The sequence below is a fragment of the Bos indicus genome, chromosome 1, assembly GCF_029378745.1.
Source record: "Bos indicus isolate NIAB-ARS_2022 breed Sahiwal x Tharparkar chromosome 1, NIAB-ARS_B.indTharparkar_mat_pri_1.0, whole genome shotgun sequence".
Lineage (NCBI taxonomy): Eukaryota > Metazoa > Chordata > Mammalia > Artiodactyla > Bovidae > Bos > Bos indicus.
Genome location: NC_091760.1, coordinates 79,965,676 through 79,992,548, shown reverse-complemented (window position 1 = coordinate 79,992,548; position 26,873 = coordinate 79,965,676). Strand labels below are relative to the sequence as shown.

The following is a 26,873-nucleotide window of genomic DNA, read 5'->3' as shown; positions in this document are numbered from 1 at the left end:
TGGAGCTCCCCATGGGGATTTAGACCTCCCACATTTTCATTTGAAGTGCCCCTGGGGGTTCCAGGTTCCCATGACCCAGCAGGCTACAGTGAACTATCCCCTCATCGCCCCCTTCCCCTACCACCATTGGTAACCTTGCTTCATTTACCACCCCCCACCACCTCTAAAGCAGCCAAGATATTTTAAAAACCCTTGTTTTGATCTCCTTTGCATATCAGTTACACTATTTCTGAGCGTGTTTATTTTTATTTTTTTTTTCCGGTGGTGAGCCCGTTGCTTTGAGCCGTCTGCTCGCACGTTTCCACTTCCCCTCACTTTCCTGTGCACTGCTGTGGCCTCTAGGCATGTGGCTCAGGCTACAGTGAATGGTTCTCATGGGTCTGTGGCCTTTGAAGGAGCACGGAGGCAGGTTCTTCTGCCAGTGGTGCTCCACTGCTCCTGGCATCTGCAGAGGAGAGATGAAATTTCAGTTATGTTTCCTCTGCCTCATCTCCCAACAAAACCAATTCTGTTGCTCAGTCTAAGAGATGGGGCTCAGATTGGGAAAGGGCTCTGGATTGGGCATGAGAGAGACCAGAGTGTTCATTCCAACTTTGACACTGACCTTGAAAAAATCTTCTACCTTCTTTGGGTTGGCCTTAAATTTTCTAAACTTCCTTCTGGCTCTAAATTCTAGGATTCTAACCAATATGGGGATGCTACCCTATCACCGAGCAAGATAGTTTCTAGTCTGAGGATCAGCTTCGGAGATGGTTCTGAGATGGACGTGTTGGAGATGCAGAAATGACTGTGATACTCCCATCTGAGGGAGTAAATTTGTGGGACAGAACATCTCTTGCTGATACAATCTTGTAAAATGTATGTGCGATGACTTGTGAAATGTCCAAGCTAAAGCTTTCAAGTGAGTCATGATGTATGTCTAAATCGACATGCTTTCCAACATTTTCCATATTATGGCATCCTTAGAAAGTGATAGTATTAATACTTATACAGCATAGTAGGCAAACGAATAATTGTGTACTTGTTATGTTGGCAACCAACGCACTGATTCTGATTACTCCAAGGACTAAGGAGACAATATTTGGGTCCACGGGGGCCCAGATTGGGAAGCTTTGGTTGAGAGGATTAAGACAACTCCAGAAAAACAACAGTGTTCAGGCCAATGAAAAAACAAAATGCTGGAGAATGTAGAATAGGTAAGAAAGAGAATCCTGAACACAGACCATGGGGTTCAGATAGAGAATCCACCATTTGCCAACTCTCAGGAAACACTGAAGTTCAGTTTCTCCTGTCCTGGAAATAGTACTGTCACCACTGTAGGACTAAATAAGGTATTGCACCTCAGCACATTCTAAGCTCTCAATCAGTGTTAGCTATTATTGTTATGGCTAGTGTAAGACAGGAAATTAAATGTCATTTTGTTCAATCCTCCCATATGAGAGAAAAGGAAACTGACTTAATCAAAGTTGCATAGCTAGTTAGTAGCTGAGATGGGATTGAAACACAAGTCTTCTGACATCAGTTCTATGTTTTCATATAATTAAAAAAATGGTAGCTCATCCTGTATTGAAAACCATCCAAATACCTAAGTACTGGGGGTGGGTTCTCCTTCCCTGAAGATGTTTGGAAGATGGGACGATTCATATTTGTTTTAAGCTGGTTTATCAGTGACTCTGCCTCAGGTACAGGCAGGAATGAAATCACCTCCTGACATCTGCCTTATATTCCAAGTAGGTAGCCAGGGGCCAGCTTCCAGGTTCCAGAAAGCGTGGGAATAGGCGCAGGGGCTACACATCTGGCATCTCAAATGCCAAAAGCACCAAGCCATCATTCTAGAAACCCCATTTTACATCTGAACATACTGAATAGCTGGCTCATTTGGAGTCACAGTTCCTGTTCAACTCCAAAACAAAGGTTAGAATCTGGAGCTCAGACTTACTGCTAGAGCCTTTCCACAGAGCTGTGCAAAAAGAGGGAGAATTTTAGACTCATTGTCTGCATTTGCTGACCATGTCGCCTAAGGCTAAAAACATACTAAAGCATGCATGTTCAATCGTGTCCAACTCTTTGCAACGCCATGAACTGTAGCCTGCCAGGCTCCTCTCTCCACGTGATCTTCAATTACTCATTTAAATGTGTGTGTGTGTGTGTGTGTGTGTGTTTTAACCAGCCACAAATGATTAATGAAATATTAATGAAATACAATAACCAATAATAAAGTGTGCATTAAAATAAATTCTAATGTCTTGGAGATAAACCATAGAATACCCAGGCCCATGTGGTCCGATGGCACATGTGAAGTGAAAGTGTTAGTCGCTCAGTTGTGTCCAACTCTTTGTGACCCCATGGACAGTGGTCTGCCAGGTTCTTCCGTCCATGGAATTCTCCAGACAAGAATATTGGAGTGGGTTGCCATTCCCTTCTCCAGGGAATCTTCCTGACCCAGGGATTGAACTCGGGTCTCCCAAGCTTCAGGCAGATTCTTTACTGTCTGAGTCACCAGGGAAGTCCAATGGCACATGCTGCTGCTGCTGCTGCTGCTAAGTCACTTCAGTCGTGTCCGACTCTGTGCAACCTCAGAGACGGCAGCCCACCAGGCTCCCCCATCCCTGGGATTCTCCAGGCAAGAACACTGGAGTGGGTTGCCATTTCCTTCTGCAATGCATGAAAGTGAAAAGTGAAAGTGAAGTCGCTCAGTCGTGTCCAACACTTAGCGACCCCATGGACTGCAGCCTACCAGGCTCCTCCATCCATGGGATTTTCCAGGCAAGAGGACTGGAGTGGGTTGCCACTGCCTTCTGCACCAATGGCACATATATCTATTTAAATTTGAATTAATTAAAACTAAATATAATAAAAAAGTATCTAGCCTCCCAGGGCCACTAGCCACCTTTCAAGTGCCCAATGACTCCATGTAGCTGATGGCTACTTATTAGACATTGCAGATGTGGAATATTTCCATGATTATAGAAAGTTCTATTGAATGCTGCTGTCTACACAGGTAACCAGGTCCTATAGTTCTACACATTTGTAATAATTCAGCCAAGATTGTGGCTCTGAGCTTTGTGTTAGCAAAGCCAAAAAAAAAAAAAAAGGCAAGTCAGTGTCCCATTACCAGTTCCTCAGGAGAAACAGACTTTTTAGCCCTTAGGCCTAAAAGAATTCGTCTGATGGGCCTTCATAGAAAGATCACTGAGTGACACGCTTAAATCATGTTTTTTAAACCACAAGGGATAGAGTAGGCACAAATTTCAATGTTAATTTTTATACTGACTCACTTATAATAGTTGAGGGTGTAATTCACCCAGATTCAACCTAAATGAAAACACTTGTTTAGGGGTGGGGAAGTGGGGAGGAAACTTATTTTCTTGGTCCTGGAGGGGACCACCTTAGCAACATGGCTCAGGTGAATTGGCTCCCAGGGAATGACAAGATTTGTGCTGAGGCCTGAATGATAAGTTGAAGCAGTCACTGAAAGTGGGCAAGAAGAGCATCTAGCAGAAGGGGAAAGCAAGTGCAAAGGTCCTCAGGTTGGGAAGCGTTGGCAAGTCTGAGGGAGAAAAAACACAGTGAACATTGTGGATAAGGCTGAGATTGAAAGGAGATGATGCTAAATGTAATTTTGTTGACAAAGGTCCATATAGTCAAAGCTATGGTTCTTCCAGTAGTCATGTACAGATGTGAAAGTTGGACCATAAAGAAGGCTGAGAGCTGAAGAATTAATGCTTTTGAACTCCGGTGCTGGAGAAGACTGTTGGGAGTCCCTTGGACAACAATGAGATCAAACCCGTCAATCCTAAAGAAAACCAACCCTGAATATTCATTGGAAGGACCAAGGCCGAAGCTGAAGCTCCAATACTTTGGCCACCTGATGCAAAGAGCCAACTTACTGGAAAACACCCTGATGCTAGGAAAGATTGAGGGCAAAAGGAGAAGGGAGCAACAGAGAATGAGACAGCTGGATAGCATCACTGACTCAACTGGACATGAGTTTGAGCAAACTCAGGGAAACAGTGAAGGACAGGGAAGCCTGCAGCTCATGGGGTCACAGAGAGTTCGACACAAATTGGCAACTGAACAATAAGACAGAAGTCAGGGGCTGGACCTGTATGGTTTTACAGGTCATAGTAAGAGGAGTTGGCAGAGAGGTGACATAATTTGTGATTCTCAAAACATCATTCTTGTGACTGCACAGAAAATTACTAGGGGCACAAGAGTCTAGGGAAAGAATATGATGGTAGTTGGAATAAGATTGTTGCTGTGGAGATAATGAAAAATGGTCTGAGTTGACACCTATTTTAGACGTAAAGGTCAATGTAACTTGCTAATGGATTAAACATGGGGTTTGAAGGAAGTCAGGAAAATTACTAAAATGATTCAAGAATTTACCCTGAAAAAATAGCAGCTAGGAGGCTCAAACCACTTCCCATGACAGGGAAGACTTGAGAAGGAGGAATAGGAGGAGGAGAGAGGGATAAATCAATTGTTTGGTTTGGGTCATGGTTTGTGTGAAACACCTATTAGATATACAATTAGAGTTATCAAGTCTGGAACTCAAGGGAGTAGTCAGGTGGAGAGAGAAACTTGAAGTCATCTGCACATAGATAGTATATTAAGGCTTTGGGGCTCGTGGAGCTTATCTAGGATGAGTAGAGAGAGAATTGAAACAAGAACCTCTGAGCACTCCAAAATTTGATACAGAGGAGAAAGAGCCAGACAAGGAGACAAAAAGGTAAGGGCAAATGAGATGAGTGTGGAATCCCAGAAAGCTAGAGAAGAAAACGTTCAAAATCAGAAGGATCAACCATGCTGCATTCTATCGAATAATCCAGTTAGTTGAATATATTTTGGCTTTGGGTGCATCCCATCGGTGACCTTGATAAGGGCTGTTAAGTATAGGGTCAGAAGAAATTTGGAGCATTGTTGAGGAAAGAATGGGAGCTGATCAGAGGAGATAGGAAATACAGATTTTACTTTTTTTAAGTTTTTTTTGTGAAGGCATCAGAGAAACGGGATGGCAGCTATGGGGATATGTAGGGTCAAGGGAGAGTTGCAGTTTTTTAATTGTTGTTATGAAAACATATTTGTTTGCTAATAGAATGGATGTAACAAAATAAGAGAAAATAATGTTCAGGAAAGAAGTACATGAAAGGAGATAGCATCCAGAGGACACATGGAAGAAGTGAACTTAAGAGGCTGTGACACTCCCTCCTCTTAATAAGAAGGAGGCAGTGTATGTGGGTCCAGATGCAGGTGAATTAAGCAGTTGGTAGTGGAAAGATATAGTGATTTCCTCTGATAGCAAAGCAGGAATGTCATCATCCTGAGGTCCAGAGAGGGTGCAGCCCAGTGGAGATTTCAGAGGGAGATAAAGGTATGAAAAAATCAATCCAGAGCCTGATAAAGTAAATTTGCTAAAAGTGTTAGAGGGCACACTGGCAGGATCCACTGAGGGTTGTGGTCATAAATTTAAAGTGACCACATGATCCGCAGTGTTCTTAACAGCATCTGTTGCTTAGTTGCAAGCAAAGGAGGACCAAGAAGATAATCACATTTCACCAGGATGGGGGTTTTGCCCAATGAAGGGGAAAGCAGCAAGGGAATTTAGGGTGTTGGAAAGAGAGCGGTCATGATACAGAGCAGAGGGAGTTACAGTTGGAATAGGGGTTAAGGCTACTCAATAAACACATCAGTGAACTCCACATGTATCCAGACCATCTGCCTGGACCTCTCAGTATGTCAAGAAATTGCCTTCCCCCGGAAAAGGGAGTTCATTACTGGCTTCCTTTGGTTTTTGCCACATCTAGAATCCCCCCTTCAAGGTTATGCAACCAATTAGAAACTGAGTGTTGGGTATCAAACTAGGAGATGGAGGGAAGAGTCAAACCTGAGCACAGAAGGGGATGTTTTTCCTAGTAACTCACAGTCTGCAGCCAAGTCTCACCACTTGGCTTAGACCTAGATGAAGGCATGGGGCAGGAAAACATCCCACACATGCAGAGAAAACACTTGGATTTCCATCGGTGTCTGTTGCACTCACAAGGTGAAAAAGTTCCTTCACACCCTGAGCCTTTGTTCCCTTAAACCTCTGGCCCTACCTAAGTTACAGATCATTACACAGACCTGATGAAATGATGAGTATAAAATCATCTCAGTTGCCAGAAAGTGCAGAGATGTGTGATTATAGTCATGCCTCTGTACATGGGTCTGCAAATATAGGTCACCATGGCTAGTAAGCCACTTGCCTTAAAATTGGAAACTGATGAAATGCTAACAATGAAAGGCAAGTACATTTCAAAACAGAAGCAATGGGAAGCAACTGTCTCTCTTTTTTGTGCAACATCCTATGAACTCGTGGCTCTCACAGCCCAGGATGTTGCTGCAGTTGTCAGCCCAGCGTGCTTCGAACAGCACAAGACTAATCCCTGAGTCACCCCGTAATCCTTAGTAACTTTATCTTTCAATACCTCAGTCATCTTCTCTGTAAAGTGGGAAGACTCGTACCAGCTCCTACTCAACTTCTAGGGACTCCAGAAGGATTCGACTTTTTTTTTTTTTTTTTTTAAGAAAAATTAATAACTGGAAAGTACTCCGAGTTGCTTTGAAAACAGGTTGGGACAAATGTGAAGTGTCACTATCATTAAGTGTGAGGCAATACTTCCCACCCCCACCATGTCCCAGGGTGACAATGTGAGCTGTGTGACAGGCTATTTTTAAATTATCATCTCTGGAAGCATATGGTCCTGCTCAGTGCCAGAAAGAGAACTGACCTGCTTCTGTTTGTTTACTTGTTGGTTTTGATCTGATGGAGCATTTTCTATGTTCTGTTAAGATGATCCTTTATACCCTAAACTTTTCAAGCAAATACTGAAGTTTTTCTGCAACATAGCCTCCAAGAGACCATGTCAATATAACTTGCTTAGACAACAGTAAAGGCCATAAGAGAACAGTAGTGTGTTTATACAAATCTTCCTTCTGTGTCAGTGAAGACATTTGAGGGTTTGCCTGGTTGATGTTGGTGATGATGGTGGCAATGGTGATGGTAATGATTTATTTTATGTTTTATTAATTAAAAACTGCTACTGACTAAAGCTGTTTTCTGCTCCAAATATACAGCCCTGGTGGCTCAGATGGTAAAGAAATATACAGCAGCAGCTTTTTAAAAGCTTCCTGTTTGCTGCCCCCTCTAATTGACCTGACTTCACCCTCTGCTTGGCAGGACTCCTGAACTGAGTTAAACTTCTTGGATTTGATTTCTGATACTAAATCCCTGGAAAGATATCCAGCCACTCAGGTGAAAAAGGAAAGAGATGAAAACACCTATTTTGTGGGACCTGACTTTTGTACAAGGCAGATAAAACACCCCAGTCGAAGTAAGGAAAGAAGGATAAGAAGGATCCTAATTTTCTCTTTCTTTTTTTATTTATTTATTTTTTCTGTAAAGTCCAGAGTCAAAGTCTCTTTTCTTGGGGTCAAGTGATAACCAAAAATAGAAGTAATGAGATTTTGTGGCACTTCAATTATTTAATTTAAAAGGTAATTTATAAGTGTTAGAGACAAGGAAAACTTAGAAGGTAGGCCCTGCTTCTGCAATTAAATGACTGAATCAAGAAGATGTGAAAGGAATGTAAAAAGTTCTGGATGCCTCTGGGGACAAATAAGAGAATCAATTATGGAAATTCACAAAAGTTCAAGGTTTAAAAATTGTGAAGCACAGATACAACTAACTACAGGTCTTCCTCAAGCACTAGTGAATGCTCTTCACTAGAGAAGTTTAAGAAGAGAACGGATGCGTATTTCCTGGAGATATTGGAGCAGAAGTTCTGAAATTGGCCACAGGTGTGAACAGGTGAACTTTATGATTTTGGCCATCTCCTAAATCTATGTTTCTTTGGATCAGCCAGTAACTTCAAATCCTTTTTTTATGCAGAGAGAAATAGACACTGTGAGACCAATTTGGGTTTTCTGGAATCTTCCAGTGTTCACATAGAGATGCTCCCTATTTCTTGCTCCTCCTTGACCAATTTAACTCAAATCCCAAAGTTGAGACACGAACAAAGGAGGAAAGTTTAATAAGGTGACTTGTTCTCTTGTTACAAGCAGAACTCTTTCACTTACATGTAATTCCTGCTCTTACCGTTTCCGTTGGTCTGGTCCAAACCACAGCATCCTGAGTCTGGACTCCCCCACCATCCCCTTTCTCTCCTGTATCTCCCCACAAGTCCATCTTTCATATGTGAGTCCTCCTAAATTATTATCATGGCTTATTATTGACCTAAAAACTGTCCTGACTTTCTCTTTCCAATAACTCTCTCAAATCCTTAAATCCATAACTCAAGCTTGATGGTAACTCTAACGCCAAGTGGATTGATCTACCAAGAAAGTCTTCCACTATTTGACTCCATTATGCCACACCCTGATGTAGAGATTTTCTGTCTTCTTTGTCTACTTCATCACCCAACTCAAGCCTTACCTCCTCCAGGAATCATTCCCAACATCTCCAGCCTGGCTGATGATCTCAGCTTCTCTGAGCTCCTACAAATCTTAGAGTCTTTACCCATCATTTAAGCAGTTAATAAAGCCTTGAGGCGTTTCACATATTTCATTTGGATACCCGAATGAATTGTCTTGTTTCCTAATACAGAGTTATAGGTTCCTGGAGTGTAGGGATCATCTCTTACGTTTCTCTTGTTATCCTCCTGGTGCCTAGCACATTGTTGGACACAGAGTAGTAGCAACAATCCTTTACTCTCACAGCAGCCTTTAGGGTTGAAACAGCACTTCCATGTGTCATTCAAATGATTCCTGAAACAACTAGCAAGGTCCACAAGGCAGACAATGAGTAGCACCCTACAAGTGAGGAAACTGAGGTCCAGCAAGCCACACATCCCATGGGGATTCTAACCCTATGCTCTCCCAATAATAGCTATTAGAAGAGTAAACAAATGAACAGACCTTGCAGCTCAAATATTTGTAGGTAGCCAAAGGGAAGTGACCATGTGTTTGACCACTGCCTGTTCTGTTGATGTAGGTTGACCTCCATAGTAGGCTAAAGAATCCACTTTGTATGGGTAGACTCTGTTTGAGAGACAGATGGCCCCTGCCCCTCTGACTTCATCTGGTAATGAGAAGAGATTCCATGGAGAAGCCCGAGTCTTTGGAATGTGTTTGTGTGGGAGCCTAGATGGAAATCAGTAACCTCAGGGCAAACCTCTGAACCTGCCCATCCTGAGGCTGCTAGGACTCTGACCAAGGCAGGTAGAAGGGACCAGTCTGGAAGAGGCCTTAGGCACCAAACGGTCCTCAGTGGCCTTTACCTCATTAATTGGTAAATTCACCCTCTCACATTTAAAGACATTTTAAAAGCCTTTGGAAATGTGTTCCTGTTCCTACAGAAATTACCTGTGAATTTTCTAGTGAAAAGTCTGCCAGCTTTGTTCAGCCAAGTTTCTTTCCCCCTCTTTTCTTTGACCATGAAATCAGCTTTGGTGCCAGCGCTCAGATCTAGCAGGTGTTTGACGCATCATGTGCTGTGATAAGAGTTTGTTACAGAAGTTCATTCAAGCTAGTCACCATAGCTTTTGAGGCATCATTGCCACTGATCATAAAACTATCCTTGAAAACCAGAAGCCCAAGATATCCAACCAGAATGTATTCTTTTCTTTCTACTTTCATGTTCTCTGTGTCCTCTCCACATCTGGTGTAATAGAGAGAGGAGTAGGAGAAGTCAGGGGATGGGGACTTGAATCCTGATGCTGCCCCAGCTAGCCATGTGACCCTGGTGAAGTCATTTCTCAGCTCTGAGCCTTGTGGCTCTTTTTTACAATGAAGAGGTGAGAGCGGGAGACTGCCAAGTTCTCTGTAAGTCCTGATATGTCCTGAAGAGAAGACAAAGACATGCTTGCCTTTCCTCACCCAGAATGTACTTTACATAAGTGAATTTACTTCCTTTTTTTACTGGTTTGTTCCTCTAGTCAGGGGTGAGGGGAGCGATGCTGCCCACATGAGCTTGGAGAGGGAGGGGGCTATGTGGGTGTATGGGTGGGGAGGGGCTATGCTGGTAAGTAAAGGAGGTGCTGCTGCTGCTGCTGCTAAGTCACTTCAGTCGTGTCCGACTCTATGCGACCCCATAGACGGCAGCCCACCAGGCTCTCCTGTCCCTGGGATTCTCCAGGCAAGAACAATGGAATGGGTTGCCATTTCCTTCTCCAATGCATGAAAGTGAAAAGTGAAAATGTAGTTGCTCAGTCGTGTCCGACTCTTAGCGACCCCATGGACTGCAGCCCACCAGGCTCCTCCGTCTGTGGGATTTTCCATGCAAGAGTACTGCAGTGCAAACACCACTAATTACTTCAACTACAAAACACTTACTTCTGTGATGATATTAAAGGACCTTCCAGGTATTTAGAGTATGAACACCTACAGGAGAATGATGAAGAAATTTTCAGTTCCATAATTGTTCCTGAAAAGGCATTCAGAAATTCTAATTCTGCAAATTAGATTACTTTAGGGGGAAAAAGGTGAGAAAAAATTTTCATATCAAGAAGAAAAAAATATCCCCTTGCTATTCTTTGCCCCCAAACCTCTAAACCAGCCCATGGAGAATCAGACTGTAGGTCTTTTATGCATTAGAGTTTGTACCCAAAAAGTTTGCATACACTTTATCACTTGATCTTTGAAACAACCCTCTGAAAGGAGGCCTTTGTCATTGTCTTCATTTCACAGGTGAGGAAACTAAAGCTCTAACAGGTTTAGCAACTTGTTAGTGTACGCAAATCATAGGTGGCCAAGTTGAGAGTGAACCAGTTGGTCTGGAACTCTTGGTGCTAGGTGCTCTTCCACAGTATCCCAAGAGGAGTTCTTATTGGCCTCAAACAAAAGGTGAATGGGCTTCCCTGGTGGTTCAGCTGGTAAAGAATCTGCCTGCAATACAAGAGACCAGGATTTGAGCCCTGGGTCGGGAAGATCCCCTGGAGAAGGGAAAGACTACCCGCTCCAGTATTTTTACCTGAAAAAAAGGCTGTGGACAATAGTCCATGGGCTTCCAAGGTTGCGCTAGTGGTAAAGAACCCGCCTGCCAGTGCAGGAGACATGAGACATAGGTTCGATGTGAGACACAGGTCAGGAAGCTCCCCTGGAGGAGGGCATGGCAACCCACTCCAGTATTTTTGCCTGGAGAATCCCACGGACAGAGCAGCCTGGTGGGCTACAGTCCATGGGGTCGCAAAGAATAGGACATGACTGAAGCGACTTAGCACACACACAGCAGTCCATAGGGTCACAAGAGAGTCAGACACAACTGAGCGACTAACAATGTTCACTTTTTCAAGGAGATGAACAGTTATCTACAAGACTGGATCCGGGGTTATCTCTCTACAGGTCTAAAGGACCGCTGTACAATCACAGACTGAGAGAGAAGTATAGTCCCACCTACCCCCACCACACCCCCCTCCTCCATATATCACCCTGGCCTTTTTCTTCAGCTGAGTACTTCCCTGGTACTCTGACCTACTGGGATAAGTTGGTGGCAAAATCAGTCCTGAAATCCTTCGATTTCATCTTATATTCTTCAAGATACCTGGTATTAAAAATCAAGTGATTCCACAGAACACGCACTAAAGAGAAGACCAAGAATTATTTTTTTTTCAGCCACTAAATAGTCCTGCTGGCCAGAGTTGGACAGAGTTGACTTTTATCTCAGTTTCTCCCTGGTCTTATATTCACCAACCTCACTAATATAACGTAGAAGGGCCATGGCAGACAGAAATGTGACTGCCCGTGAGTCATTAATTCTTGACCTTCAGCATGTTTTGAAAATGTGTTGTGAAATGCTTACCAATCAATAATTCCATCACTGGGCAGTCGAGAAGCTGGGAGTTGTGCAAGAGGGGAAGTGGGGCATTAATGCTGGTCACTCAGGAGGCTCCAAATTTCTGCTGAGAGCAGGACCTAAAGACACAAAGTCTCCAGAATAGTTTTTAAAGGAATCAAAGAGAGGATCAAGGCTAAGGGGGAGGGAAAGTAGACTTCTGCCCTTGAATGAGACCAGTAAAGTGGGGCAAGCTGTTATTTGCAGAAACTCCCAAGCTAGCCTGTTTGTCCTTTTCTGCCAAAGGCTAAGAGACATGTTACACCCCAGACTGCATCTAGGCAAACCTTATCCATGACCAAGACCACAGCCTGAGCTACAGGTATTGCAAGGGTCCTGGGTGAAGGAGGGCGCCTGGTACCAGGGGAAGGAGCACAGAACAAGGATTCAAGCCCCTGTCTGCACTCATTAGGCCTGTGACATTGCGAGTGGTCACATCCTTTGTGGGATCTTCAGGACCTTCCTTTCTACTGAAAGGAGAAGGCATCTGCCCCACAGACCGAAGAAAGCTCTGAGGTAATGAGGGGTATGCAAACAATCTGCAAACTGTACAAATATGAAGGACTATTGGTAGAAGCCCATACACCTTGGTTTTGCAAGCTCAGCTGAAAAGAATCTCATGTTTAAGGAATGGCATAGTCCATGAATGGGGTACGACTTGTGGTTAGAATGGAAAACTGAAGATTGTCCCACACAGAGACAGAGAAGAATTTTCAAATTCTTAGTGTGTGCCAGTCACTGTTAGCTGGAAACAGTGGTGTGATGGTAAATGTTTAACAACTGGTTCTCTGGGATGACAAAGCCCAGAATTGTAGCATTTGCTGATTTCCGTGGGGTAAATTCTAGCGCCAGGCTGATTTCAAGCTACTGATGTGATATTACTAAACCATGAAGTGAGGAAAAGATGCCCACAACTGGCGCTCCCTACTGAATGCAAGCCAGTTCCATCATACTACAGAAACTTTGCTCAATGCTGAGGTTGGTATAATGGACTTCGGAACACTTCTTAATACACAAGGTTCAAGTTTTAATATCTAGTCACAGTGTCTGTTCCTCCAGTAATTCAAAGATGAACATTTTTATTTAAATTTGTACTTAGCATTTTTATAGAAAATCTCAATTGTGGATTTCTTTATGGACATTGATGAGCCCTAAAATACCGTTCTATCATCCTAAGTAATGTTCCTCTTCTTCAACTTGCAAATCTGATAATAGATCAGTAAGCAAGGTAAAACAGAACACAGCATCAAGATGGAGTCAGGAAACTTGAGACCAAGGGTTAGCAATCCCATCTGTGTGAACTTTTATAAGTCACCTGCCTTCTCTGAGTCTCAGTTTCTACATCTGTAAAATGGGAACAGCCCTGGTTTACTTGCCTCATAGGGCTACCGTGAGATCAAAGGCAATCACACCAGTGCGAGTGTTTTGAGAACAGCAAAATCCTACTGGGCTTTGAGTGATTATGATTAACTTCCAAAAATGGATTACTGGTCATGGCTATTCGTAAGAATTTTATCAACCAACACCACACTGGAAAAGCCCTGCACAGGAGCTCAAATCCCTTCCCTGGAGTAGAGCTCCTCCCAGGCGGGATCGGTGTGACATGAAGAGAGCAGCCCCCAGGACTGTGGGGTGGTCAAGCTCTGCTGTGCTGGGCCCAGGGACATTGGAAATTACTTGTGCCCACAGACCTTCACACCAAATGACCCATGGAGGTTAAAAACAAGATTGAGCCCAGGCTCTGTCAGTCTAGAGCTGGGAAAGGGTCAGCGAGGAGCTAGGCAATGGAGCTTACTTGATAGATTTCCCCAGCCAACCTGGAGACCATCTCTGAGGGGATGAGGGGGCCTGGGGAAATCTGTATTTTATACAAGTGCCCCTGTTAATAAAGATGCCTATGACAAAAATGGTACATGATGCAAAACTCAATGGAGTGGAGCAAGGAAAGGGCTCAATCCATGCTGTGCCAGGGCATAGATGGAAAGTAATACTTCTTGAGGGAAACCCAGGAAGACACCATCATAATCCATGACCTGGCCAAGGCTTCTTTCTTCTCTTAATAGAATAGTATTAATAGTACCCATCCACCCACATATAGGATGATCAAGACGTATAGATTTGTCTGGTTGGCACACAGGATATCAGTCACCGAGGTCTCTGCAAACAAGACCATTCATTGTCAGCCACCAGCTGCTACCAAAGGCTGGCACAGAAAGATGCCTTCAAGGGAGGTTTCCCTAAAGCACTCTCTCTCTACCCACTCCTCTAGATATCTTAAAGAAAAAGTTCTGTGGATCCCTGTATTGCTAGTGAACACATCCTAAACTTGACCTCACTGGGGCATGTCAAACAGTGTTCTATCTTTTCTTCCACCCATTTGGTCAACAAATACTTATCAGGCTCCAATTATGTCAGACACACATATAGAGCTGGAGACTAAGGATGAATGAGATTCCATTTCTGTCTTTTGTTGTTTTTCAGTTGCTAAGTCATGTAGACTCTTTTCGATCCCATGGACAGTAGCACACCAGGCTTTCTGTCCTTCACTATCTCTTGTCCTTTGAGTCGGTGATGCTATCCAACCGTCTCATCCTCTATTGCCTTCAATCTTTTGCCCATCTCTTGCCTTTAATCTTTCCTAACATCAGGGTCTTTTTCAATGATTCAGGTCTTTGCATCAGGTAGCCAAAGGATTGGAGCTTCAACTTAAGCATCTTATGGTCTAATTTTTACATCTGTACATGACTACTGGAAAAACCATAGCTTTAACTATATGGACCTTTGTCAGCAAACTGAAAGTGAAAGGCACTCAGTCGCATCTGACTCTTAGTGACCCCATGGACTATATAGTTCATGGAATTCTCCAGGCCAAAATTCTGGAGTGGGTAGTCTTTCCCTTCTCCAGGGGATCTTCCCAACCCAGGGATTGAACCCAGGTTTCCTGCATTGCAGGCAGATTCTTTAACAGCTGAGCCACAAGGGAAGCCCAAGAATACTGGAGTGGGTAGCCTATCCCTCCTCCAGCGGATCTTCCCAACCCTGGAATCGAACAGAGGTCTCCAGCCCTGCAGGAGGATTCTTTACCAACTGAGCTATCAGGGAAGCCCCAGTAAAGTGATGTCTCTGCTTTTTAACACATTGTCTAGGTTTGTCATAGCTTTCCTTCCAAGGAGTGATGTCTTTTAATTTCATGGTTCCCATCACCATCTGTAGTGATTTTGGAGCCCAAGAAAACAAACTCCACCACTGTTGCTCCCAAAAGAGTTAATGTTCTTGGAGGATTCAGAAACAAAGCCAATGGTTACAGCACCATGTGTTAAGTATAACTGAGATATGCTAGGTCCTGGGGTCTCCAGAGCAGCGAGCACCTAACTATGGTGGGGGTTGAGAGGGGATGAGAAGTGCTTTCCAGAATGGAGGATGCCAGGTTTGCAAGATAGGAGGGATCTCTAGGCAGAAGGAATAGGTGGTGCAAAGCACAGAGTCAGGAGCGTGATGTATGCTAAGGGAACAAGTAGACTGTGATAGAGAATTTGTAAGAGGTGTGCCGGCAGATGAGGCTGGAAACTCTCACCTGCCAAGCATGGAGTATAGATCTCATGGTGAAGGCCATGCATAGCCTTTGGAAAACCTGCAGAAGGATTCAGTTTGTACTTTTATAGATCCATTTCTAGAGAAGCAGTGTTCAAAATAGGTTGAAATCATAAGAAAGCAAATTAAAAAGCCATTGCAGTAGCCCAGGTGAGACCTAAATTAGTGGTGATGGATTTAAACAAATCCAGAGGGTGGATTTAAACAAAATCAAGAGAGAGAGTCTCTAGGATGGATTGGGTGCAGGCTGGAGGTTAGGGTTAGAGTCATCTAAACAAATGATAGGAGTGATGGGAACCATGAAATTAAAAGACGCTTGCTCCTTGGAAGGAAAGCTATGATAGACCTAGGCAGCATGTTAAGAAGCAGAGACATCACTTTGCAGACAAAGGTCCATATAGTTAAAGCTATGGTTTTTCCAGTAGTCATGTACGGATGTAAGAATTAGGCCATAAGATGCTTAAGCTGAAGCTCCAATCCTTAGATTTCTATGGCAAGGACAGCTTGTGTATGTGCTGCTTTAACTGAATTAATGAACCCAGGAGAATGAACTAATTTCAGAAAGAAGTTCAGTTTGGTATATGTTCAGTTTGAGGTGACTTTGGAATATCTAGGGGAAGAAATTTAGGCATAGTTAATATGAGTCTCTGAATTCAAAAGGGGGAACAAGAGGGAGATATAAGAACTTTCCTGCATTAGACGTAAAACTCTTGCTAAAGAGATTCATTACCTTTGAGGATTACTCGGTATGAAATTTGGTTTCAACATTAGTACCAGAAAAAAATTCAAACAATCAAGACACTCCCTTCAATCAGAAAAAGAACATAATGTAAGTCATCTTGTTTACTTTTTGCCTGGCTTGCCAGGAAGCTCAGAGATATATTTAACGTTCAATTGCAGTAATGTACTGAGAAAGCCTTATAATTAACATATTTGTCTTCTTGCTATTTTTATGGCTTTAATTTTTCATTTACAATTTAATATCTTCAGTGCATATCCCATATCATAAGGTGCCTCTACCTCTCTTAGGAAATAAAAAGCATGTATGCTTTCCTTTGATATTATTAAGATAAGTTTGCACCCTACTCACTTCAAGTGTTTTTTAGGTTCCCAAGGAGTTTTCCTTCACAATTTATAAGAATAACTATTTTTCCCCCAGGTAAAAGAAAGGAAACAAACAAACAAACAAACCCTCTTCTGAAAGGAATTAGTCCTCAGGGATCAGTTAGCGCTAAAGGGACCAGAAGCCTATAGGTTGTTATAGAAAGCTAGAGCCATTGACTCAGAAAGAGCATACAAAAGGTATATGAGAAATAAAATCTGAGCAGAGGAGTTCCAGCCCAGCCCATCTCGTTACTTCTCAGCCAAGTAAAACTAGTCCCAGGATGAGGCAGGGCTACAACATAAATAGCACCACAGAGGGTTTGGGTAAATTCCATTCAGGTTATTAAGAACTACCTTTTAACCTTTGAGGAACAAGAATGTCATAACAATAGCAGTTGTTACCATTTTAAAATGCCCTTACATCATTACCTAGCTTAATCCTCTCCAGTGTTCTGACAAGAACTGTGGTTATTCATACTTTATGTTATGTATTCTCTTGCATAATGCATCTTGCAACCACTTTTAGGAAAAGAACACTGGTCTGAGCGCCCATCCCTCCAGTAAGACCATTTGTAGTTATGGAAGTGGAATGAGGCTGCCTGATTTTCATCTAGCACTTTGAGTTTCCAGAACACTGTCACCTCCATATAATATGTGACCCTCACAATCACCCCCTGATGTAAGCTAGGAAGGATGTATCATCTCCATTTCACAGATACAACTAGCAAGTTATACCCGCCTTGAGCTCCATTTGAGATAAAGGGAGGACACTAAGACCCCACACCCCTAAGATGTCCCCTCGCCCTGCCCTACATCTGAGTCTTCTCAGGCTTTCAGGGGGAGGCCCTCCTTCAGGTTGCGACAACTCCTTCTCTGGCAAAGTAAGATGCTAACAATAGAAACCTCCAGTGGACAGTCCTAGCTCATCTGACTTCCCTTCTCACTAATGAACACAGCCTCTTGGTGCCACAAAATCAGAAGTTGGTTAGGATCCCTTCTTTCCTTCTGGAATTCACCTGCATCTAGTTTCACCAAATAATAAGCCTCAGGGTAACCAGTCAAGAAAACAGCCATGTAAACAATCTTTAAAGCAGTCCATGAAATTTAGAACAGTGGGATTCTAAATGGCTTTCCCTAGGCCAGACTCAGAAGTTCTTAATCATGCAGCTCCTGAAGTCACTTCACCTGTCTGAGTCTTAGCTCCATCTGCAAAATGGGTCAATAATAACCTTTGTCCTGCCTCTCTTCATAGGCAGGATAAGATCAAAATTGTGTATTATTAGCTTCTTATAAGTACTTCCATGGTGGCTCAGTGGTAAAGAATCCGCCTACAGAGCAAGAGACACAGGAGACACGGGTTTGATCCCTGGGTCAGGAAGATCCCCTAAAGGAAGAAATGGCAACCCACTCCAGTATTCTTTCCAGGAAAATCCCATGGATAGAGGAACCTGGTGGGCTACAATCCATAGCATTGCAAAGAGTTAGACACGAATGAAGCGACTGAGTACCCAGCATCTTATGAAGATGAGAGCCACTCAATACTATTCAAGCAGGGAATTTCAAACCTTTAACTCAAGAGGCAGAGATGGTGTAGGAAAACTGTTGGTCCATGGGTCAGAAGCTACTGGAACTGACATATGCAGCCTGCATCCATGGGAAGAGAGATGCTGCGGTGACATGCACAGTCACGCAAGGACCCCTCCCAGCACCCAGGCTGACAAAAGTCATCAGAAGATATAGTCAGAAATTCCTTTCAAAGAATCTCTTAGTTCAACAGTTTTATTCCCCAGGGAAGATAAAATGTATATACTTCCTGTAATCAATCACAAGCCTCTTGAAGCTTCAGTCAGAGAATTTGCACAATTCTAATTTGTAAAGGTGACAGACTAGAGGTGGAAAGTATCTATGGGGCCCTTTAATACATGTAAATTAGAACAGTACCCTGGTCTTTACTGAATTATAATGAACTCTCAGTTTTCTTCTAGACCAGAAGGTTCAAATTATAGATGATAGAGCCAGAAAACTTCTTGGAGGCCCTCTACCTTATTTATCCTCCCTGCTCCCATTTTACAGAGCAGGAAACTAAGACTCAGACACACGTGACCTGCTTACAGTCATGCCACAAGGTGGAATCAGATGAAAGCACATGCCGTACCCTTGCTGTACTTAATCCAGCATGTGTTTACTGAGAATCTACTGGATTCTTGGTGGGGAAATATAGAGGAAAAAGCCAGAAAAGCCACCTTCAAGAAAGCCAGACTCCACAAAGGAAGATAAACAAGTAAGCAGAAGTTTCTGGCATAAATGGTATGCGCCATATTAAAAAGGATACAAAATGCCATGTGGATGCAGACTTCAGAGAGGTCAGCTCCACCCGGGGTTGTCAGGGAAGACTCCACCTGTGTGTGTACGCTGTGCTCAGTTGTGTTCAACTCTTTGAGACCCCATGGACTGTGGCCCACCAGGCTCCTCTGTCCATGGGATTTCCCAGGCAAGAATATTGGAGTGGCTTGCCGTTTCCTTCTCCAGGGGATCTTCCCAACCCAGGGATTGAACCCAGGTCTCCTGCATTGCAGACAGATTCTTTACTGCTGAGCCATAAGGGAAGCCCAAGACTCTGCCTAGGAGTTGGCATTTGAAGGTACTAAGCACACAGAGTGGAAAAGCATTCCAGGCAAAAGGAACAGAGAGAGCTAAGGCAAGGGGATGAAGAGAGAACACAGCATGCGCTGAGAGTTTCATACACACTGTTGCAAAGAGCAGGAGGGTTTGTACCAGCTGCTTCAGGATAATCTCGGACAATGTCAACAGTCTCAGCTGCTATCCTCCACCTCATTCGGCACGCTCCCTGGGGCAGAGGCCTGTGTCCACCTAATGGGCCAGTATGACACCTGGCCCAGTGCTGATGGCATTGTGGGGCTTAATAAATTCCCTTTGAAGATGAGAGGACTGTACAGGAGAAAAGAATTTGCCACTCTAGTGAGTCAGCCGGAACGGCAGGCGTGTCCTGGCTCCTCGGGCCAAGCACTAGGGCCGATGGGCCAGACATGCTGGGTCACTTCCCCCTGGGGCCACTGGATTCCACCTGGGAACATCGAGTCTTTTTTCAGCAAGTCGTTCCTAAGCCACGACACTCCTGGCTCATCCCTAGCCTTTGTAGCTTCACCAGCGTAATTGATCCCAGAGCTCAGCTTCCTCCATGCCCATTGGTTTCCTAGGGAGTGATGGGGTATCAGGTGCCCTTAGAGCACCTGCGCAGCCTGGCCTCCTGGGGCAGAGATGGAGCGACATGTGAGAGGCAGACATAAATAGTCCTGAGTTCTGTAGTCATCCTTTTGGGTGCTCTGAGCTTCCTGTCCTGAGCTAAGGTTTTCTCCTGGGGTTAGCTGAGGCATGGAGAGATAAACAAAGCTTGAAAATGACTCTCCCCACTGGAAAGCTAAAGGCACTTTCAAGACACTGCTTTCTCCTACCTTCTGATGAATGCGTCCCAGACTTCCCACCATCACACCCTGGTGAAGGCTCTCCAAGGTGTGTAGGTGGAGAGGAGAGACCCCTGAGGACGAAACTTCTTTCAGGCGTCCTCCCACATATGCTGGGGCTGCATAATGTCCGGAGAGCCAGACGAATCTTGCCAGGATTCACCATGGCAGGAGAACCTGTCACCCCAGTGTTCATCACTGAGCAGCCCAAACAAGCCTTAGTGACTAAGGTTTTTTTTCCACTTACACCTGGTTCTTTTGCTTTCACCACAGAATTATATTAGCAAATGAGATCCTTGAGTAAGCAAAACAGGTCCTTCACAGATTCTTTTGTAAGAACACATTCCTGAGCCTACGACAGATATTTAGAGTCAAGGAACATTTACTCACACAGGCCTTTCAAAATTCACCTCCAAGCTGTTTTCACCATGTCATTGCCATGATCTGAAAAATTAAGTGTGTCCAGAAGAAGGCAGCCAGTGGCTTGCAACAACTGAGAACTGGGCAGCAAAAAAAAAAAAAAAAAAATTAAAAGCAAGTCACAGATGCACATTCAACATATGTAACTGACAAAGAATTAATACCCTGAATATAGCAGAGAAATCCTATACATCCATAAGAAGAATTAAAAGCAATCGAGATACATTGGCAGACTGTATGAACATGCAAAGTGTGGAAAGAGAAATGATTCTCGGCATATGGTAAAATGCTTAACTTCACTAATAAAGAAATGCAGATTTAAAAATTAAGAGATGCCATCTCATATCCATCAGATTAGCTAAAATTCTTAAAGTCTGACAATATGAAGTGAAGGAATAGAAATTTTAAAGCCCATTATTAAGAAAATGGGCTTAATAAATTGTAACACATTTAAGAAAAAGAAAAGCAATGTAGAAGTTAAATTGAATAAACTATGTACCAATATCAATATATTTAAAATAATAATATTGAATGAAAAAAGCAATTTGCAGAATAAGTCAGTATTATTACATCATTTATGTAAAGAAAACATGAATCAATACTATATATTGTCTTGGACACATGTTTATGGAATAAACGTACCCAACATGAATAGGACAAAGGCATCCCATCTTTGGGTGGTGGTTGTTTGGGGGGGTCAAGGAAAAGGGCTGGGAAAAGGTAAGTTAGAAAGAGACTCAGTTGTTTTGGGTAATGTTTGTTTCTTTTAAAAGCTGAAGCATGCCTTCAAAGTCAGGGAGGTGGGAAGATGAACATAAAGGTCAGGATAGGTTAGGTTTTGCTACAGTAACAAAAGTCTGAATCAGACACTTCAGACAACAGAGATTTGGCTTTTTTTGCTCATTCATGGTAGGTTGGCAAAGGGGCTCTGACTATTGTTGTCATTCATGGACCAAGGCAGACAGAGCAGCCACCACCCTCTTGCTGGCAGCCATGTCAAGGAAAAGAAAGAACAATTACATGCTCCGGACTAGAAGTGACATGGTCACCTCTTCTCACAACTAGTTAGCCAGAACTAATTGTACAATCCTCCCTGGCTCAAGGGGACCACTGCTAAGTCACTTCAGTCGTGTCCGACTCTGTGCAACCCCATAGACGGCAGCCCACCAGGCTCCCCCGTCCCTGGGATTCTCCAGGCAAGAACACTGGAGTGGGTTGCCATTGCCTTCTCCAATGCATGAAAGTGAAAAGTGAAAATGAAGTCGCTCAGTCATGTCTGACCCTCAGCGACCCCATGGACTGCAGCCCCTCAGGCTCCTCCGTCCATGGGATTTTCCAGGCAAGAGTACTGGAGTGGGTGCCATTGTCTTAAAGTACACAATTCCACTATAAGCTCAGAAGTGGATAAAATTAGAAACATTTGGGTAATGGGCTTCCCAAATGGCCCTAGTGACAAAGAATCTACCTACCAGTGCAGGAGATGCAGGTTCAATCCCTGGGTCAGAAAGATTACCCTAGAGAAGGGCATGGCAACCCACTCCAACATTCTTGCTTGGAGAATCCCATGGATAGAGGAACCTGGCAGGCTATAGTCCATAGGGTGGCAAAGAGTTGAACACCGACTGAAGTGATTTAGCACACACATGCACTCAAGAAAGTTTATTGAAATGTTATAGTTTTCATCATCCTCTTTTTAAGTGTTTGAATTATGTTTTATATTTCACAAAATAGAAGAAAAAAAAAAAAAAAAAGGCCCTGGTTTGGAAATCAGGAGACTTGGTCTTCCATTTGAGAAATGGAAGGTCTGTTCCTGGGCCTGTTGCCACGACTGTAGTACCCACACTGGTGTTCTACAACCATTGCTTCCCCACTGAAATGCCACAAAGCAGATTGACCTTCCTTGCTATTGTTCAGTTCCTTGGAAGCTGAGTTGGCAGTAAGAAGCCTAATATAAAGAGAGGTGGTGCATGGAACATGGATTGTAAAGCCCAAAGACTTAACCAAGTCCTAAGAGACAACTAAATCCCAGGTCGACCACTCGCATTTCCTGTCACCTTAGGAAAGTTACCATACCTCTGGGGCCTATTTTCCTCATCTGCAAAATGGGCACAACAATAACACGACATCTCTGAATAGTTGTGATAAACAAATGAGGTATGTAAAGTGATTTGTAACTGTAACGTGCTGCACAGACGCTCACTATTATTACTGACCTAAATTTTGCTGCAAGGGAAGCCTCAGGCCAGATTTACATTTCTGGCCGACAATGACTCATCCGACTTCCCTCAGCAGAGCCACCTGGTTGACAAAATAGGCCCAGGCATCATCCTGTGGTCCAACCGCTTGAAGAATCTATTGATTTCCTCTTGTGAAAGTGAGTCTGCAAACAGGGATGAAACATTATTGCAGATTCCCAAGGGAGAGTAAGCGGAGAGGGTGTGATTCCTCAGAGCACAACCCGGAGAGGGTGAAGTCCTGGGCTGGGATTGAATCTGGGTCCCTGGGACTCATCAAATATTGGAGCTGGAAGATTATAGAAGGGAGAGAACAGCTCTTCCAATCCCCTCTTTTTCCAAATGAAGAAACTGAGGTCAAAGAGAGGCAAAAATGATGGTCCTTTTCAACCATCAACAGGTAATCACAAGACCTGGCATGCACCCTGGGGTCTTCTATTCATTTAGAGTGTAACCAGGGCAAGCCCCTACCAAATACCTCAGTTGCCTCAAGTGCAAAATAAGGGGATTGAACCTGACCCCCATAGTTATCTCTTGTCTGTTGTTTTGAAAACACCCAATTCTATCAAGATTGACATGCAGCAGAATCCTCCCTAAACATGAACTCTCTGGTCCAGGCTCCTGACTCTGCAGGTCTGACTCTCAGGAGTCATCGTCCCCTCTCCCCACATACTGTGAATGCCACCTGTTTGCCTTCCTCTCTGTCTGGCCCAGAGGCTGTTTCTTGATGTCCTGCCTGTTTTCTCTGAGCCCTTGGAGGCTTAATGTTCCTGACTCTGCCCTTACTCAACAAATATCCCCATCTGCCAGTGTTACTGGCTCTGGGTTTGAAGCCAGGAAAACCTTCCTTAGGCAGCAGAGAACACAAGACATAACTCAGGCAGAAGCTCCCAAGCACCTGAGTCTGGCCTCAACGTCACTCCCAGAGGATGCTTTGCACGGCAATATAGCAGCTGATGACACTTCCCTAGAGATCACAGGAAGCTATACAGCCAGATGCGAGTGCAAGTCTGACCCGCTGGCTGCAGGTGCATCCTGCTGTGAAAAGGACACAAACTCCACGCGCGACCTCCCACACCATAGTGCCTGGGGCCTTGCCCCTGAGGCTGCCGTAGGCCCCTCCCCACAGATGCTAATCATGCCACTAGCAGTTCCCAAGAGCAGAGAAAAGACTAACGTCTTCATCTGCAGTAATAAGAGGCAGCCCTTACACCCGGCAGGTGCTTCACCTGCAAGGCGCTTATCAGCCTAAGAAGCCCCTTCAGATTCATTGGCTCATTTGGTTTTTATGAAGAACTGAGAGCTGGCCAGTTAAAGGTTGATTCTTAAATGTTCTAGATGAGGAACTTCATGTGACACTCTGAAAGGTTAGAGGATTAAGGTCAGATCTTCTGATCTCTATTCTTTTGTCCATAGTATAATGAAAGTACTATCATCATATTACAAACTGTATTAATGACCAAGCCAGAGGGCCAGGATTTCAATTGGTTTCAAATACAAAGGCCATCATCAGCTCACTTCTTCCCTTCAACAGTTCAGGAGAAGAAACCACTTCTGAAACCAAAACAGCTTTTATATTGTGATTTGTGTCGTACCTGGTTTCTTGAATCCAAGTCTTGAATATCTTTCCACCCCTTGTCCGCTTTCACCCTCTAACTGGATTTTTGAGTCAGTGCAATTGAGGAAAGAAGGACAGAAAGCAAACATTCACCTGAATCTTGCTTGCTGTACCAGTCGTGTGTGTGTGTGTGTGTGTGTGTGTGTGAGACAACCTGAAAATGTCTCCTTGCTGCTGCTGCTGCTAAGTCGCTTCAGTCGTGTCCGACTCTGTACAACCCCATAGACAGCAGCCCCCTGTTCCTGGGATTCTCCAGGCACGAATACTGGAGTGGGTTGCCATCGCCTTCTCCAAATGCCTCCTTAAAGGGATGTATAAGGCTGGTTATTGCAGCAATTCCTTCCCTACTGTTTCCTACTTCCCTCAGTGATCTTTGCTGCACATCTGAAGCTAACATAACACTGTTAATCAACTGTACTCCAACATAAAATAAAATTTCCAAGAAAATTTAAAAAATCCTTAGTGGTTCCTCATTGCTTGAAGTGATCCTCAGACCAGCAGCATCAGCATCACTTCAGAGTTTTTTTCCAAATGCAGAATTTCAGGCCCCACTCATTACTGCTTCAGAATTTGATTTTAATAAGATCCCCATGTGTCTGCACAGGAGGCTTGAGAAATACTGACATAAAGAATCTGACCCAGATTGCTGACCCTGGTAAAGTCCAAGTCACCCTGGCTGCTTAAAGACATGCTCACCAATACCCACATCCTCACATTTCCCGTCTCACCTTTGCTCCTGTAACTCTCTTCCCCTGGTTTTTCCCTGAACCGGGTAACCTCCCATGCTTTGAAGTGTGGCTCAAAACCCACCTCCTCCAAGAAGCCAAGCCAGATATTCCCATTAAGAATGATCTTTCCTTCCTCTAAATCGCAATGCCACAGAACTCGTACTTTCTATCTTGGATTATAATTGTTATGAGCTTGACTTATAGCTCTCTCCAAATATGAGCTCTTCAAGGTCAGGGTTTAGATCTGACTCATTTCTGTATTTCCCCAAATGATCCAATACTTTGTGAAGTTCCTACTACAATCTGCTTCCTCAATACATTTGTCTTTATTGTTTCTAACAGATGTATCCAGAAAGATTAAGAAATTCAGATTATTATTCTTATGATCTTAGACAACCATGACCAAACCTGAGCACAGTCTAAACTTGGAAATGTTCACCAAAAATATTCAGTCACTGTCATGAAGCTTATACACAGGTATTGCCCCCACTGTCCTGCCATATACACACTATGGGCATCCCACTTGTTCTTTACTGTTAGAAATGCAACTGGCCAGACATTACTAAGAGAAGAGGGGAAATGATTGCGATACACATGATGTGCCAATTCCAGACTGATTTAGCATCTTACCAACAAAAGGAGAATGGAACACAGTACCCAGATTCCAACATCTCCATCAGGACCTACATTTGGGGCAAGCAAAGGTCCCCTGGCCCTCGTTCAGTCACTTAATGGAGAAGATTCCAAAGACAGAATGCCACTGGGGTTCTTCCAATTATAGAGTCATCTGATTAGAATTACAGTAAATGCATAGCTCAGTTTGCATTATCCTGATGTGACCTGCGAACCAAGCCACGCTTGTCAGAGCGTGTGAGGGGACTGAAGTCTGCAAGTCTGCTGCCTCATCACATTGGGGCACTCACACCTGGAAAGGGGGGCACACACAAGTTAGGACCCTCCATTTCTGGAGACTCTAGAGCCCTGGGACTGGAATTTGTCATTTAATGTTGAAAGAAAAACCCAAATACCACACACTCCAGACATTAAAGCAGCCTAGAATTTTTGGACAAAAAGAGATTTGTCTTGGGGATAATTTTAGAATTAATTGTTTCAGTTATTCTCAGCCTGTCAGCATTGAACCTGTCAATGAAGCACAAGTTTGTTCAACCACAGAGTGGGATCATGGCTTTGGGGTCATGGCTAAATGGAATTTCTTGCTCTGTCTGGCTATAGAAAAACATGGCAGGAATTCTACAGAGTCACAGACTCATCCGTCCCCTCCCACCTCTTGCACTTATAGCATGAGGTTTGGGAATCACTGGGGTGTTGGACCAAACCTGACTGTTGTGTTATTATTGTTTCTGATTTAACTACCAGACTGTTAAGCATTACTGCCCCAAACCCAGCTGGAGGGTGGTACCACACTTTGAAGCCACCAAGTCAAAGTGCTACTGGATGAAATTCTGCTCTACTGGACCATGAAATAGGTTTTCCAAGGGACAGAGAATGACAGACAGGCAAGCCATAGCTAGAACTGTCTCACCAGAGTGGTAACGCTCACAGTGGAGCAAAAAGAAGCACCGCCGTGTGATGGAAAACTGTCCACATCCTCAGTAGAGCTAGGTCAGATCACAAGCCAGAGGGCACTTCAGAGACCAGCTCTGGAACCTCTGTTTCCTCATCTACAAGACCGAATGCATAGGTGCATAATGAGAGACACACAGTTATCATTATTGTTTTTTCTTAAGGTAGCAGTTGAATTCTCCTGCCACAACCTGGTAGCTGGGTGACTTTCTAGATCTCTTTCTTCGTTCAGACCTACCTACC

The 26,873-nt window shown here is 43.8% G+C and overlaps 1 long non-coding RNA gene across 2 annotated transcripts; it reads right to left on the bottom strand.

The window, feature by feature from the left end:
- Positions 1-182: 182 nt before the first annotated feature.
- Positions 183-25,791, bottom strand: LOC139179148 (uncharacterized). 2 transcript variants are annotated; one of them, XR_011563641.1, is made up of 6 exons: positions 25,677-25,791; positions 22,680-22,846; positions 20,437-20,546; positions 11,837-11,949; positions 10,372-10,419; positions 183-445 (listed from the first exon to the last, which is right to left on the bottom strand). It is a non-coding gene; the product is annotated as an uncharacterized lncRNA (long non-coding RNA). The 2 variants fall into 2 exon arrangements; XR_011563626.1 differs by lacking the exon at positions 10,372-10,419 and having other exon boundaries at positions 204-445.
- Between the last annotated feature and the right edge of the window lie 1,082 nt (positions 25,792-26,873).